The sequence below is a fragment of the Pteropus vampyrus genome, unplaced genomic scaffold (assembly GCF_000151845.1).
Source record: "Pteropus vampyrus isolate Shadow unplaced genomic scaffold, Pvam_2.0 Scaffold43, whole genome shotgun sequence".
NCBI classification, from domain to species: domain Eukaryota; kingdom Metazoa; phylum Chordata; class Mammalia; order Chiroptera; family Pteropodidae; genus Pteropus; species Pteropus vampyrus.
Genome location: NW_011888824.1, coordinates 3,769,286 through 3,785,965, shown reverse-complemented (window position 1 = coordinate 3,785,965; position 16,680 = coordinate 3,769,286). Strand labels below are relative to the sequence as shown.

Here is a 16,680-nt window from a genome sequence, read left to right as displayed (position 1 = left end):
TGGTGATCAAAGTCAACATTGAGGATCATGAGAGGCACCTCAAAGAACAAACCAGACACTTCTGAATCAGATGACACTACATTCAAGAGGCCTTGTGCTGTAGACCAGGAAAAATCTGCCTTGCCTACTGAGAGCTTCGGAAAGCTCTAAATGACAGCTGTCTAGGCAGCTCCTCTGATGTGTAGGCATTAATGAGTGATGAAGCTGTTTCTCACATGGGCAACTCTGTGTTGTGGATTATGGAGATTTATTTATTTATTTAACAATGACCAATGACCCTCCCAGCTAGTATGTGTTCTTGAAAATTTGGGGGCACTAATCCTCTAAGCATTCATCAAGCTACATATGTTCTTGGTTAATCATTAGTAAATCCAGTCATTTAGACCTGGACCTTCCTAGAAGGATTTTTTGGTAGACAGTCACATAGACCTAATCCTCCAGTGTGGCCAAGCTCACCACTCAGCATGATGTTTGCTCTTGGTTAATTATAGTGAAGAGAAATTTTCATTCAAAAGGCTAATCAGCTCTCTGTTCTACTTCTGTAAATATGCTTGCTGCATGGGTCGTACTTGAAATTGAAAAGACTCACCTTCCCTTTTGTTTGTTCTATCTAAGGAACAAATGTAACTGTTTGTACCCCCTAGCAACTAATGCTTTGTAACATTTTGTAGCTGCCAGTAACCCATAGCAACTCCTACCCTTTGTAATGCAATGTAACTATCTGCAACCATAGTAACTCCCTTTGCTTTGTAATGGTTGTAATGGTCGGAGGACAGATTAGCCAATCAGCCTGTGTCAAAAAAGGAATGTTGCAACTGAGCTCAGGGCCCAGATCTTCAGAGCGCTAGCTCCTCTGAGACCGCCAACTAAAAAACCTGAGTTCTCCTACTCTCCGTGTGCTGCTTGGTTTCTCACCAGTCTGATTTTGGATCTTTTCTGCAACAATGGGGAATAAAGAGCTAAGAGAAGGATATTTGGGTCCAGATGTCTCTTCCACCTACATCAGAAATTCTCACCCAATAACTAAAAATTTATACATTTCATTTCTCTTTTGATGTTTTTCGTAATACATGTCTAACATATTAGATTAAGAGAAAATTAATTTTATTATATATAATTTGTACATGAAGTGGAAAGATTTTAATTTATACTGAGAAAATATTGAATATGCAGTGTAGTTGATACACAAATACACACATATAAACACGCATGCATACATGCAATTCGAAATTCTGCAGAAAATACTTCAATTCACTCCCGCATCACTTTGACAAGAGAGAAATTCAGCAGAGTATAAAATTGATGATAAGAGATATTTAAGAGTTACGTATTTATTGATATGGGCTTTATGACATCAAAATCTAGCCCCATAAGTACTTTAAATACATTAAAATCTCTACACAAGTACATAATCTATCATTATCTAACAAGTTGAAACTCAGCTGACAGAGAAATTATAAAAGCCAAAGCTGATAAATTAAACTCAAGTACATAAGGTATAAACAATATCCTCAAATGCAAGCCAGTTTAGATTCTACTTTTATTACTTGCCATTTTATTCATTCCTCTATATTTGTCATGATCTCCTAATCTAGTCAGAAGTGTGTATTACATTGCCCTTATTGTAATTAGAGGATTTATTCCAGTTTCTGAAAACTAGAAAATGATGAGTAGGGAAAAACTGAATGACCAAATAGAATTAAAAAGTATCTATCACTGCCTTTTTTTCCACATCAAAGAAAAGGTAAAGGGTAGAACAAAACAAAACGAAACAAAACAAAACGAAACAGGAAGGAACTTGCAAAACAATAATAACGATATGGTAATTAATTAAAAGACTGCTCAGGTGGTGTTTGATTTAAAATATCATTTATCATTTCACTCTTGCTTTAAAAATTAGGTTGTAAACAAATGCTTGATAAAGCAACGGGGAGTTTGTGAACGTATTTTAGTAGCAATTTATATTGCCACCAGATGGCGCTCTTCCCTGGCTTTTCGCAGATAACTTCAGAGTCTAGCTATTCATTGCTGACAAAGCAGTGGCTTTATATCTATGTACTCAGTTTGAATATGGGAAATCTGCCAAGACTTCGTGGCTCCAGGATTAAATGTCTCTTATTTGAAAAGATTCTTCCCTGGGCAGAGGTTTTTATTTTTTCAAGTCATCCATTCCCGCCCCCCTCCCCAAAAGGCTATTTACATAAACTCCAGGCTTAAGTTGAGCTTCTTGGGATCACAGTTGGCACCTTTTCTTGATGTTCAGGACTCCAAGAGGCTGGAACTGCACTGGTGAATGTTTCAGAGTATAGTATGTCTTAAAGTAGAGCCAAGTAAGAAGTATTCAAATGTCTCCCTTATCTCTAGTATTCTCATCTAATCTCAGCTCCTATTTACTTAAAACATTTTCTTTTTCTTTTTTGCAGGGAGCTATGTAAATTAACCCAATTTTACCTTTCTTATACCTATGTCCTTGAGATATTTTGAGGTAATGCGTTAGGTTTGAGAATTTTACTCTCTAGCTACATGTGCACACATATATCATAAACTAATTCCAGAATAAAAGGCTTATCTCAATGATCAGTGACATTTGTATTCAGGAATCATAAGCGATTGAAAATTCACCCACTCCTTATATTTCCAGAGAACCTCAATGCATTTTCTAACGTATTTTTAATTTGTAGTTCTGACAAATTTATATCCCCAAGATGGATCAGTATTAGTGGATTACTTTTTCATACAATCCTAGATGCTGTCTATATTTTATAAGGAAAGCTGGGAACATTCTCACAGGAGGCCTGCTCAGGATAAATGGTGGGATTTTGGGGAAAGGGACTTCTCAGGCATGATGGTGACTCTGGGAGGAGGGCACATCTGAAGCGGTGCTCTGTCTTTATCACCTTGGCTTTTTCCTATTGAAGAGTAGTAGAACATGCCATCCCAAAATATGGCTGTAGAATTTCAGGACACACCACCTCAAAATACGCTGCTTCAAAATACGCTGCTTCAAAATACTGATTATTTTAAGCCGTTGGCACTTTAAAAACAACATATGCAGGCAGAGACTGTCTCTGAACTCCTTTTATCTACGTAAAGACAGATCTTCCACAAGGCAGTTGACTGTCATAAATCTCCAGAAGAGACATAAATCTCTGCAACGACCAGAAGATTAACTCTTATCATAGAAGAGGAGAACAGAATTCAGGACGCCTCACCAGACAAACTTTGTCACAAACTATCACACCTCCTTATCTATTCTCTTTAGGGCCCAGTCACCCTTCTTAAAAATTATTAACTCTAATTACTCCCTCCCACTTCTTATTAAGATGATATTTAAGCTTAAATTCTAAAGCTACCTCTTTGGGTTACTCAGTTTCCCTGAGTATCTCCTGTGTATACTTGAGGTGTATATGGTAATAAACTTCTATTCGTTTTTCTCTTTCTAATCTGTCTTTTATTACAGGGATCTCAGCCAAGAACTCAGAAAGGTAGAGGAAAAATTATTTTTCTTCCCCTACACTACTCATACCTAACAGAGAAAACAAGTTATCGAACAAAACTATGGATAATTTTAACCTTGCCCTAGATTCTCAAATTCTACACCTTACCTCTACTCCACACAATGTATATGCTATAAATCTAGAGAATTTAAACTCTTTTTTTGTAGTCATAATGTAAAGTAAGTGTTAGAATTCAGTATAAATTTAAGTTTAAAAAATATTCATTATCCAGAACAAAATTCACAGTCATTTGCAGTGAACAGGACTGTAATACAATTACCAAATAATGTAGCATATGTGGATACCATCATGCATATAAAAAGGAAATTCTTTTATGGATAAGGAATCGAAGACCAAATTATTTAGGTAAACAATATAACAAGGAGAGGTTGTAGTATTGTTCATGTTAGTTAAAAACAGAGAAAGTTCTATTCTATTTTAATAGCAAAGAATCATAGATTTTCCATGTAAAATTAGAGTATTAGGTTTAACTACTCTATCTAAAATTCCTCTATAACCTAGTCTACAGCCCAACGAATGAATTCCAGACTACTTTCAATGACTTTTAAAATTTTTCACAACCCCATTTCATACCTCCCCTTCTATGCTTTGCTTTGTAATTCCCTGATATGCCCTGACTTGTTTATTTTCAAGTCTACCTTACTACATAGTGAGATCCTTGCAGTCTTTCTACTTGTTCATCTTTGAAATTTCTGGGGAGTCCTCAATACATATACGATGAATTAGTTTATCAATTAAATAACTCGTGGGTGCTTTTTTGACTAGGCCGTTTCTAAAAAAATTACAAACACCTGAGAAATATATCTATTCACTTTTCCTTGGGAAGTCCTGGAATACTAGTGTATTATATTAGTTTCCTAGGGCTGCTGTAGCAAATTACCACAAATTGATTAGCTTAAAACAGCAGAAATCTATTCTCTAAAAGTTCTGGTGGTCAGAACTTGAAATAAAGTTGTTGGCTGGGTCTGGGGGAGAAACTTGTTTTTGCCTCTTCCAGCTTCTGATGGCTGTTGACATTTTTTTGGTGTCCCTTGGCTCATGGCTGCATCATTCCAATCTCTGCCTCCATCTCCACATTGCCTTTTTCTCTGTGCGTTTTTGTGTCTAATCTCTCTCTTACAAAATGTATAATGTTATCTAGGGTCCGCCAGTTAATCCAGGATAAGCCCCTCCTCTCAAGATTCTTAAGTTAAACATATCATTGCCTTATAAGAAAATATTCATTCTTTTGCCATATAAAGTAATAGTCAAATTATCAGGTGGTTGATATGTAGACATCTTTTTAGGGGACGTATGTAGTTTACCATAACCTGAGAGCAAATAAAAACCCGCTTAGGACACAAAATTCAAACTGATTTCACGGTGTCTATCACCAACACAATATTTTTTGGGGGGTTAGAACTAAGCCCAGTTGTTTCCACAGCTCTGAAATGGAACTTTTATATATAGTGCCCAGGTGGATTGCTATTGCTAAGTGAGCTCCAAATAAACTGACACCTCCTGGAGAACAAGAGGATGCAGGAGACAAAAGTAATAAAAGCGTTACTCAGGAGACAGATCTGATCAATGCACTCTGCTCTTGCATATTGGATAAGCAGGTGTTGTGAACATCTGGGGATGGAGACCTCAAACACATGCAGTCCAAAGAGAAGCCCTGGGAGCTAGAGCCAAGAGGTAGATAAACCCAGGATGAAAAAATCAATTTTCACTTCCAAGGAACAAAGGAGTTGAGAGAGTGAGAATGAGCAAACTGTGGGGCAAAAATAAATGAAAATTACTTCCAATTCCCTCCAAGGGCTAAGAATAAAGGCAGAACCAGCCACAGGGAAGGAAAAGGTGGCATGTGAAACAGGGAGGGCCTGAGCAGCCTACTTAATGTTGCAAACCTAACGAATTGTTCCAAACATATAGACTAAATTAAGATTTTGTATGATTCTGTGATCTGTACTTTACCAATATTCTCATATTCTAAGATTCTATTACCGTAATCATTAAAAACACAAAATATTTTTTAATATCATTTTTTGAAGGGCTCACATTCAGCTGGTGTGCATTTGCACTGAGCAGACCAACATTGGTTCTTAAGTACGGCATGTTCTGAAGGTCCAGTGCTCATACTGATTTTTCTCCGATATCATCTCTGATTGTACGCATGGGCTTGTAAGGGCAGGGTTGGATAAGGGATCCTTGGACCTTGAGGCAGAGATTCTCTCCTGATTCCTCCAGGGGAAGAAATGAGAAAATAATTAAGAGATTTGGCAACAGGAAACTACTTGGGTTTTTTGGCTTTATGAGTTTTTTCTGGGCAGGTAGAAACATTTTATCACAAAGACCATCTGAAGAGGAAGGAATTAAGATGTACAAATTGCCAGCTATAAAAACAGTCACAGGGGTGTAAAGGACATCATAGGGACTATAGTCAATAATATTGTAGTAACTATGTATGGTATCAGTTGGGTACCAGACTTATTGGGGTGATCGATTAAGTTATATAAATGTCTAATCATTATATTGTACATCTGAAACTAACATAATACTGATGCAAACTATAATTAAAAAATAAAGTAAATTTTTTAAAAAAGAGACAAAAAACAAAAGCTATCTAAAATCATTTAAAAACTCATGAAGTTAGATGCTGGAAACTCAAACACCTTCAGAGCCCATGAAGCAGGAATCAAAAAAGATAATAGAAAAAAGTAAGGATCATATTTATGATTGGCTTCAGGGTTGAAGTTACCAATCTGTGACCCTGACTAATGAGAGTATCTTGTCAGACAAATACTACTAGAGTTTGGAAGGCTCTAGTGGATTTGAGCATTGTTTAAAATATTTATTGGATATGAAGTTCAAACTGTTCTTAGTCAGAGTCCAGTGATAGAAAAGAAATAGAAAAGTGATTAATAAGATGATTTTAATCAAACCCAGTTGCATAGCCAATCCAATTGGTTCTTCCAAGTGTTTCTTAATTGGCCTAAAACCTCCCAATGTCATTAAAAAATGACGACCATATGTAATGCCAGCCTCATTTTCCTGAGTTGCTATAGAAAAACATGAGAGCATTAACAACTTGATTTTTTAAACATTTTTTTACCTGAAAATAAAGCTAGTTAATGGTTACAAATGGCTGTGGAGAAGGATAGGACTAGTTTATCGAAGCAATCCCTGATGGACATAGCATTAGACCTCCGGGGAGCATTTATGAGTTACTAGAACTCCAAGATAAAATGCATAAAATATTTACTAAAATATTTTTTTAAGAAAAAAGAAATAAGAATTTAGGGTGCATTTTATGATATACATATGTATATATGATGTTTTATATTACCAGCAAGCATTCTAACTAAAAATCAAAAGGCTTTTAAAATTTTTTTCGCTTTTGTAATCATGTTTGAAGATAGGTCCACCTCTCTCTTACCCTAGTCATGTTCATAGACAGACATTTGCACATGTTTGCTTGCCAACATCTGAAAAGTATTTAAATTTTATAGATACCATCTATGAGAAACCAATAAAACTCCACAAATACTGTAGCTCTGTAGAAAATTCAGTTTTAAACCTGCAAACATACTATCCAATCTCATTATTTCTCAACAAGGATGTGGTTAATTGACACAGAAGCAATAAAAGATAACAGTCCATAATACATAAATTATAAACATATGGATATGCTTGACATTGCCTTGCTATTAAGTTTTCTGGTGCATTTTTAGTGATTTAAGGGTCAAATCATGACCTACACTACATTTAAATACAGTTATCATTTTTATTTCTTTTGGTGTTTCTTCTGATCTTGAAAAAGCCTGATAGAACAGCATTGTTTGCTCCTGCTTATCAAATTTTATTGGCAATATTATAGACAAAATCATAGAAGGAGGAAGAATCTGCCAGACATAGTATGTACTGTACTCTGTAACAAAATAAAGATGCAAAATGGAATGAATGAGAAAGATAAGGCAACTAAGAATATATAACAGTTCTAAAATGAATTCTTAAGTCTTGAAGCACACAAAAATCTAGAGACACAGATGAAAGTATTCAGTTATGAATTTAGAAACTTTAATTTTATAACTAGCTTTTCCAATTTCCTTAGTGGTCTGTGAAAGCCACTTACAATTACTCTACTTTTTAGTTAATCCTTTACTATAACAACTCATTCTCTTAACAGATCTGCTCATCTAATCAATTTCTTAATCTGCAAAATGAGAATAACAGTTTCTGGCTGGCCAAAATAATGAGTCAAGTGTACATGAGGGTGCTCAAGCTAGATGAAGGACAGAAAAATCATCAGAACTCAGATACTTTTCCATAAGGTGACATTTGATCCTGAAACCAATAATAATAATCTGGCATCAGTGAAAAATAACATAAGAATTGGTTGCTACAGAATAAATGAAAACAACTTAAGCAAGTTCTTAACAGGGTAGCCAAAAGAATCATATAAAATATAAGGGGAAAAGAGAATACGAGTCATTGTGGAAAATAATATGGTGGTTTCTAAAGAAATAAAACATAGAATTACCATATGATCTAGCAATGCGATTTTTGGATACATATTTAAAAGAATTGAAAGCAGATACTTGAATGTATAATTGTATACCAGTGTTCATAGCAGTATTATTCACAATAGCCAAAGGTGGAAGCAACCTTTCATTCCTAAAAAGGAATCAAATTCTGACATATTCTACAACATGGATAGACCTTGAAGACATTATGCTAAGTGAAATAAGTCAGATGAAAAAGCACAAATATTGTATGATTTCACTTATATGGAGTACCTAGAGTAGTCCAATTCATAGAGACAGAAAGTAGAATGTCAGCAACCACGATTGGGGGGAGGGAAAATGAGGCATTATTATTTAATGGGTAGAAAGTTTCAGTTTGGAAAGATGAAAAAGTTTCAGAGATGTATGGTAATGATTGCACAACGGTATTAAATACCATCAAACTGTACACCTAAAATTTGATTAAAATGGTAAATTTATATTATGTATATTTTACCACAATAAAAATATATGAGAAATATTTCTTCCCAGGTTTTACAAAAACCATTTATTAAAATTGTTATATAAAAGAGCAAATTTTTTTAGAAATAATATACAGCATGTATAAAGATGATTCATTAAAGAAAGGAGAGAGAGAAAGTGGAAAGTGGGGTATTCTTTTGATTCTTCAGCATGCCAAGTGGTCCAGAAAAGACCAAAAGGCAAAAAGCACTGCTAGGTGACTGTCTTCTCCAGATTAAAATAATGGTTATCTCAGCTCCAATGACAGTTTTGCATTAGAGCCTCTTAATTTCAAGTTTATCACTTGACTGCTAATCATCTGGGTACTAAACACTCCAGATATGAAGTCTAAGCCTGAGAAAATGTTGTTACCCTCAATTTTTCTTCCCCAAAAGCTAAATTAAATTAAAAAAAAAAGTCTGCTTGACATTTGGAAATTCATGGATGTGAATGGAATGAAGGAAAGAAATTCATGTTAGAAATATCATCCTTGGTGCTTAAGGAGAGTTAAAGAATGAGCTATCTAAAAAGAGTAGGGTAGAATTGCAATGTTCAGAGGATGCACTATTTAGTCCTTAAATGTAATGGGAATGAAGTATAAAAGGTTTCTTAAGATAGAGTCCCTTAAGAAAGATGTAGATGTGTTTCTTAGTTGCTATGGTATTAGCTTTGTGGACAGATGCTGAATTCAAACAAAACTATAGACATCTTATTGTGCCTGGGGCTACTAGACATATGTGTGATGACAAAGATGATGATGAAATCAATTTCCTTCATAAATCTTAATTCGTATTTCTCAGGTTCACAATGTATCGCAAAGGCAAATCTTACATTAAGGTAAGTTTTGTTAAAACAATGTTTAAGTAGTAAAAAGCAAGTAGATCTTTTTCAATATTATTCTAGTCATTTCTGTATTATGCCTACTGCCTACATGTGTTCCCTTTGAAAATATGTTATCTTTTAAAAATTGCTTTTGGCCCGGAAAAAAAAAAAAAACTATATAGTAAAGGCAAATAATTGAGATCTGGAAATAAAACCATTATTAAATTATCAAAATCTACCAACTTTCCAATGTCTGATATCAGGTACAACAATCAGAATTGCCCCTAGAACAGCAGTTCATTGACTGCTCCAGGCAATTATTTTCCAATAAGTTACAGAAGCTTATTGGGTTTGCCAGAATTGTCTGGTCCCTTAGCTCAGAAAATTAAAGAAGGGTTGATCCTTTGGAATTTTCAGTGGAAACAAGATTTCTCTATAGTAGTCTCTTCTTACTCATTCTCCTTCCTTCAATTTTCCCATTCCCCTTAATATCATGTTACCCCAAATCTTTTATATTGTATCAAATTTACAACTGACATACTAGAGAAGGAAAGACTAAAAGAGAAATGGAATACAGTGGAACTTATGTCAAGATGGCTCCTGAGTGTTAGAGATATTTAAACAGAATGTTCTCTTTAATGTCACAAAGCAATCAGTCATGGTGACCAAAACAGTACTCTCACATAATCTAATTTGGGAGAGCTTAAATTATTTCTTAACCCTTATGGAAAATAATTCATAAATATCTATCAAGGCTTTAAATATTACTATACTCTTGACCAATAATTCTACTGGTGGGAAATTTGCCTAAGTACTAAATATTAAATATATAAAATGTTTTATAGAGAAAATTAGAAACAATTATTCAAATGACAATCAAAATCCAAAGTAATGCAGAATAATTAGGGAAATTGTTGTTAATCTATAAGGTAGATTTTTAAAGCCATTTAAAAAGATGATTTATAACATATAAATATATTTATAATACATTGAGAAAAAACAAATAACTGTAGAGATATGTTATATAGTGTATTTGGTCTACATACGAAACTTCAAGTACTGCTCTGTTGATATGAACATAATATATTTGTATTTTATCCTATAGGTTAATCTGCATACAATCGTAATTCAACATATTAAATTATGTTATTTAAAGAAAAAAACTTATTGCCTTAACCGATTCTCCTATATTCATAAATATGGGTAGAATTCTCAAAGATTGTCCATCCATACTACTAGAATAGATTTAAAAGCATAAAATGCCTAATGTTGATATGCATATTTAGAACATTGAAACTATTTGTATCGAATTCTGTTTATACCTAGCTATTTCTCTATTTCTCCACAAGTTATTCTTTTGCTCCCTTCTACTTTCAATCAATAATATTCTATTAAATATCATTGGATTTTCTCTCTCTCACTAATATCCTCAAAATATTGCTTCCTCATCATAGTCAAGATAGCTACTGAAGCTCCAGCCATTACATTCACACTAGTCACTGACCCTCGACCTCCATTTTAGAGACATTTCTTGGAAATTACATATATAATTTCATGCTTATGTTTTATTTGCCATAACTTTGTTATATAAGCAACCTAAATGCAAAGCAGGCTGGGGAAGATAGAGTTATACTAGTAGCCATACTCTAAAAATCTGGGTTCTATATTACTAAGGAAGAGGTACAGAAGAACAATTAGAAAACAAATAGCAATCTGCCACATAGCTCTTACTCTTCATTATATTCTCTTAGTACCTAGAGCTTGTACAAAATAGGTATACAAGAAATATTTGATTAATTGTATTTTTTTCCCCTCTTTAATCCCTCCCCCGGCTTCCACCCTTGACCTATGGATATTGCCATTCCCCCTTAAGAACTGAATTTCTGAAAGCAGAGCATCTCCTCTCACAAGCTCACTGTGTGCACAGGGAGCCTGGAACACCAGGGGCCTGGCCGGTGGCTCCACCTGGGGTGCAAACCCAGGACCTTCTGCATGGAAAGCAGATGTGCTAACCACTACACTATGGAGCCACCCTGATTAATAGTATTTTTAAAATTTAATTCTACTGATGTGAGATTATTTAGTCAAAAATTTGGGAATATCATCTTGAAATGCCAATTTTAGTTATTTATATTATGTAATAAATCAAAGATGTGCTGAAATATTTAACAACAAAGATACACTGCTTATTAAAATATTATTTTTAATGCTACAAAATTGGAAATCATAAATGACCAACAATAGAAGACTAATTACATAAATTATAGTAAATCTATAAAATATAATACTGTGCATGGAAAATGTTGGTTTTACTTTAAATGAATTGAAAAGAGCTGATTACGAATCAGATCGAGCAAAGGGAAAAGAAACTAAACGGAGATTTATCAGAATTCTAAAGGTAATTAAGAATTGAATTATAGGCAATTTTATGTTTATGCTTGTTTATCTCTTTTCAAAATATTTTTTTACAATATCATTTATGCGCAAAAGATTACTCACATTAAGGTTATTTTTAGGTCATATTGGGATAAGTAACAGCAGCATCAAAATAGCATATTGCTCACAATTCATACTGAATATTCTTTATTTTCTGATCAAAGGATAATTGGGAGACACAAGAAATCTCCATCTAATTTTTCTTTAATATATATATTTCTTACTTTCATCCCATTCTCTCTTAGACACTTTTTATCAGACAATCCCCCGCCCACCACACACATACACACGCACACATTCACATTCTTACTTGCACAGAAAACAAGTTAACTATAAATGAAGAAAAAAATGAAGAAAATAAACTTCCAGAGGAACCAAAACAACTTCTAATAATGAAAACAATCTCTAAAAATTACCATGTTATAAAGAGAGCACATACAAAAGAGACAGTATTTCTGCTAATATTTTCTACAATTAGCAATGCTCTGAGTTGAGGCTAATGGTTCGGCAGGATCTGCTCCTGGTAGGGCTATAGTCTTGCCTCTAGCAGGTCGATTATATCTACTTAGATGTATTCACTTGACAAGTCTGCTTTACCAACACACATAATCAGGATTTGATGGCTAAATTGAGATGCTAAGGATAGTGTCTCAAAATGGGAATCAAGAAACAAGGATATCTTGAGAAAGTCACAATTTCTTAGAAATTTAGTTTTAATTTTAATCCATAATAACTCACTAATATAATATTTAGATGCTTTAATGAATTAAAATTTGATATTCATACCACAAATTATTCATGCCTAAATTATTTCATTATGAAAGCACACCTGGATTAAAAGCCAGTAGGTTTAAGTGTCTATTCTTGGTTCCACACCTAACTAGACAATGTGTTATGGGTTATTGGTATATCTGTAAATGAAAGAGTGGGATAAGATGAACTCTATGTTCATTTAGTTTAACATTCCGTGATTCTTTTGAGTATGGCCTCTATAACAATTTTATATGCCAGACTATTGCCATTGGCAAAAATCTCCTCATATGTAAAACCTGATCCAGCCCTGAGGATAGCTCACTGCAGGATGAAAGCTGTTCTTCCTTTATCTGCAAAAGCACATACTTATTCAGTCTATGCTCCTCACAGAGTGGGTAACTTCTTTAATCTTCATTGTTCAAATATGACAAGAGCATAAAGATATGTGGTAATTACAAACTGCAAGGAAAGCAACTGAACTCAATATTCATTCAAACCCCAGGATTAACGCTCTCTGTGTCAAGTTAATGTGGAAGAAAAGTCTTCATGAAACTATATGTGAAGCACTGCACATCAATAGCTTATTTTGAAAGAAGATTTGAAACAGAAAAAGAATTATTTATATTCATAAAAAGGCTCTATCACATTTTCAAGTCTCCGTTAGGATTTTTGCTGCATGTGCCATATGGCTTCATAGGAAGTGGCATCTCTAATGTACCAGTAAACTTACAGGTGTGTCTGAAATAGATGCCATGATAGCACCAGAGACTTTTTAAAGAATCCATGAAAGGAGATTACGACTCCAATTAAGTAATCTTATTCTGTAAGACTCTGACAAAGCATTACCAGGCCAAAGGGCTAAATGTTGTTCCTGGACCTTACTAGATTGAAGATGAAGTTTGAGCCATAAAATAAACCTTATCTTATGCTGGACATATAGCTGAACTGGAAGTTTATTAGAGCATAATACATCATGGAGAATTGCAGCCAGCTCCACTGACCACAATAACACAATGTCATAAGTTTTACGGAATATAGAAATAGATTTGGAGTTTTGAGTAGATCAAAGTGTTAATAAAAAGGCACTTTGCTTGATCTTTCTTAGGACACTAATAAAAAGTCATTCCTAACCTTTGCTCGTTTCTGTATGGAATAGGGGCACTATCTCCTAGAGCACTCGAAACACTTATAAGAAATATTCTACACAGAAAAGTACGTAATGCCTTCATTATAATCATTGTTATTATGGGGTATTACCATACTTCTGCCCAGGTGTCAGTCAACAAACTGTTGGACCTTGGTTGTAATGAGAAAGCTATCCTCTCAGAAAAAGGAAAAATTATCAGTGTCTTATTCTAATTCATAGTATATTTTAATCACTTTTAGTTGAAGAAAAAATTTACTCTGAAGTGAGAGAAAAAAAGAAAATATTATGATTTATATATCATTATTTTAATACATTTTTTCTAGCCTCACCCTACAAGAAAAAGCATCTTCATATATACATTTCAAGTACTAATTTTATTATTTTTATACCTCATATAGTATTTCGTACGGTCGATTTGAAAAAAAAAGCACAAAACAACTCATTACTTATAGGCACAATTTTATTTGTGTCTTATCACAAATGCATCATAAATATGGGTTGTTCTCCTAATAAATGTTTGGGTTTGGATTCTGTAATATTGGTACAAAATGTAGTCAAACTAGATCTTTTTATCTGATTTAAGACAGTAAAGATCTGTTATGTGATTGTCTAATTACTGATACTATCTTGTTAATTGTTGAAATGTATGAGAAAATCAAAATACTATAAAGAAAATGCTTGATATTCATTTCGCCTTATTTAAATGCTTTACAAAGTACAGATTATGCAAGTAGAACCCAATGTACAAAGGAGTTGTATTGCTACACTTGGGAAAAAAGATTGGAGAATTTTTTTATAAAAGCATTCCCAATCATGTGTCTGGGCTCCTGGACATTTTCATAACAGTTGCTTTAATACAGTGGAACTTTAATATAAATACTATTTTCAAACTATTATTTAATATATAGACATAGTGAAATGCAAATGCAGTTGCAACTCAGGATGCTGTGGCTAAATAATGCTGTTATGGACCCAGATACTTGCTAGCTCCCTACTCTGCCATTCTCAGAATGTCAATTCTGCTCACTGGCTAATTTCTCTCATGATCAGAAAGTAGGTAACAGCAGTACTCAATAAATGCTCCTTAGTTGATATCCACTGGATGTCAGGGAAATCTCGCCCTCAACTAAGGAATATAATTTTCCTCCTACAGTCTCATTGGGCAACCTTAGATTATGTGCCCATCTTCAGACTAATAAATGGTTGATAGGAAAATTGCCTTAAATGGATCATAAAATAACCTTGCAGTTTGGGACAAAAGTTTAAAAAAGGGAGGGTTATAGTAGGAAAAAAGAAGATAGCAATGCGTTATGGGCATTCAGAATACAGCTTTAAAGATTTGGGCAGGATAGCAGTGAGGACAATAAAAACAGATGAGGAAAGAATGGTGAATGGCATAACTATTTGAATTAGTAAATTGTTTGTAAATTATCTATTGATAGTTTGTGGAATGTTCATAATATTCATAATGTAATATATAGGGTTGTATTACCAGAAATTACTGCAACTATTTGGAAAATTTACCCAAGTAAGCAGGTTAAAGATTATCTTAAAACTCTATCACATTCATTCTTTTCAAAAGACCTCTTTAAAAACTATATGACAGGTTGTTATTTTGGTAACACATTCTTTGAAGAAAAATCTTCTTCCTCTAGCATGCAAGTCATCTTTCCTCCAAAACTGTTGGCAACTACGGAACACATATCTTCCAGGAACATATAATGCTGCAGAACTGTATCTGACATTAGCATCATCATCATCAATTTGACTCAGGCAACACAATTCAAGGTTATATCACATGATAGCCTCTGAATTTCTAAATAAAAAAGTCCTTAATACTTTTCAAATTAAGTACTATTATAAGAGTCTGGTTAGTTTAGCTTCCCTGTCTAAGCAAGTTTTGGATTTCTACTGTGCCAGTAATGTCAATGAATAAGAAATGTAAGGTTTCCAAAAAATTTTTTAACATTTCACATTTTGACCCCAAATATACATTTTTTTCTATCATCTTACAGAATGCTGGAAGAAACCATCTGGCCTTTCAAGATGTTATCTATTAATTTATTGTAACTTTTTTTGTTGTTGTTTCTGTATGTTTTTATTATAGACTGCAACTTTTAATTGTATGTTGCACCAACATTCTCCACAAAGTAAAAGCAGAAAATCAGCAACGTTCTCATCCTACATATCATAATTTAGCAATCAATATTCAACACTAACTTATCCACATACAGAAAAGAATCCATAATATATAACAAGGTATGTCATTAAATAATTCTTTTTTATAGAAAAAAGAAAGGCATTATCATAATTGTGTTTAAAAAGTTAGGAATTTCATTTCAACTCTGTTTAATTTAACTCTCTAAAATCTATGTGTAAAAATATCAACACACAAGCAGGTACTCATTTGTATAACTTTACAAGAACAATTGTATAGAGCTGCTGTCAAGTTAAAAAGGTAGCACATAAACATCTCATTAACTTGTTGATCAATGACACAAATGCAACTATAAAATCATGGACAAATGTTATCATACCTAAGATTATTACTAATTGATTTCGCTTTTTGCAGCAGCACAAAAGATGAAAACTATTATGTGACATTATCTTTAACAGAATACTCCCATGACCAAATTCAAATGGCTGTATGCCCATTCTTTTTAATGGCTACTTTTGACATAAGAATAATAAAAATAAAGAGATAAGAATGATCAGCATACAAAACATTTCAGAAAACATTCTGACACTTTTAAATGAAGATTTTGGTTCTTTTCTTCTGACTAAGTGTCACTCAATTGCATCCTTTAGTATTTTTTTTTTTACTAATTATTAACTATTTACTAATATAACAGCTACTTTATTTAGTTAAAGAAATAAAGCCTAGAGTGATGGTGTATTTTCTAGTATTTCAATATACTAGTCAAATTAATTCAAAAGTGGGTTTGATCATAGTGGTTTGTTATTCAGCTTTCATGAGGGTGCAGTAATATCACTTTGAACT

The 16,680-nt window shown here is 33.5% G+C and overlaps 1 protein-coding gene and 1 non-coding gene across 2 annotated transcripts in view; both read right to left on the bottom strand.

Moving 5' to 3' along the window:
• The window catches only part of THEMIS (thymocyte selection associated), a 166,394-nt gene that overhangs the window by 28,208 nt on the left and 121,506 nt on the right, over positions 1-16,680 (bottom strand). The window lies entirely within an intron of this gene.
• On the bottom strand, positions 11,300-11,373 carry TRNAG-UCC. Its single transcript has one exon. It is a non-coding gene; the product is annotated as a tRNA-Gly (tRNA).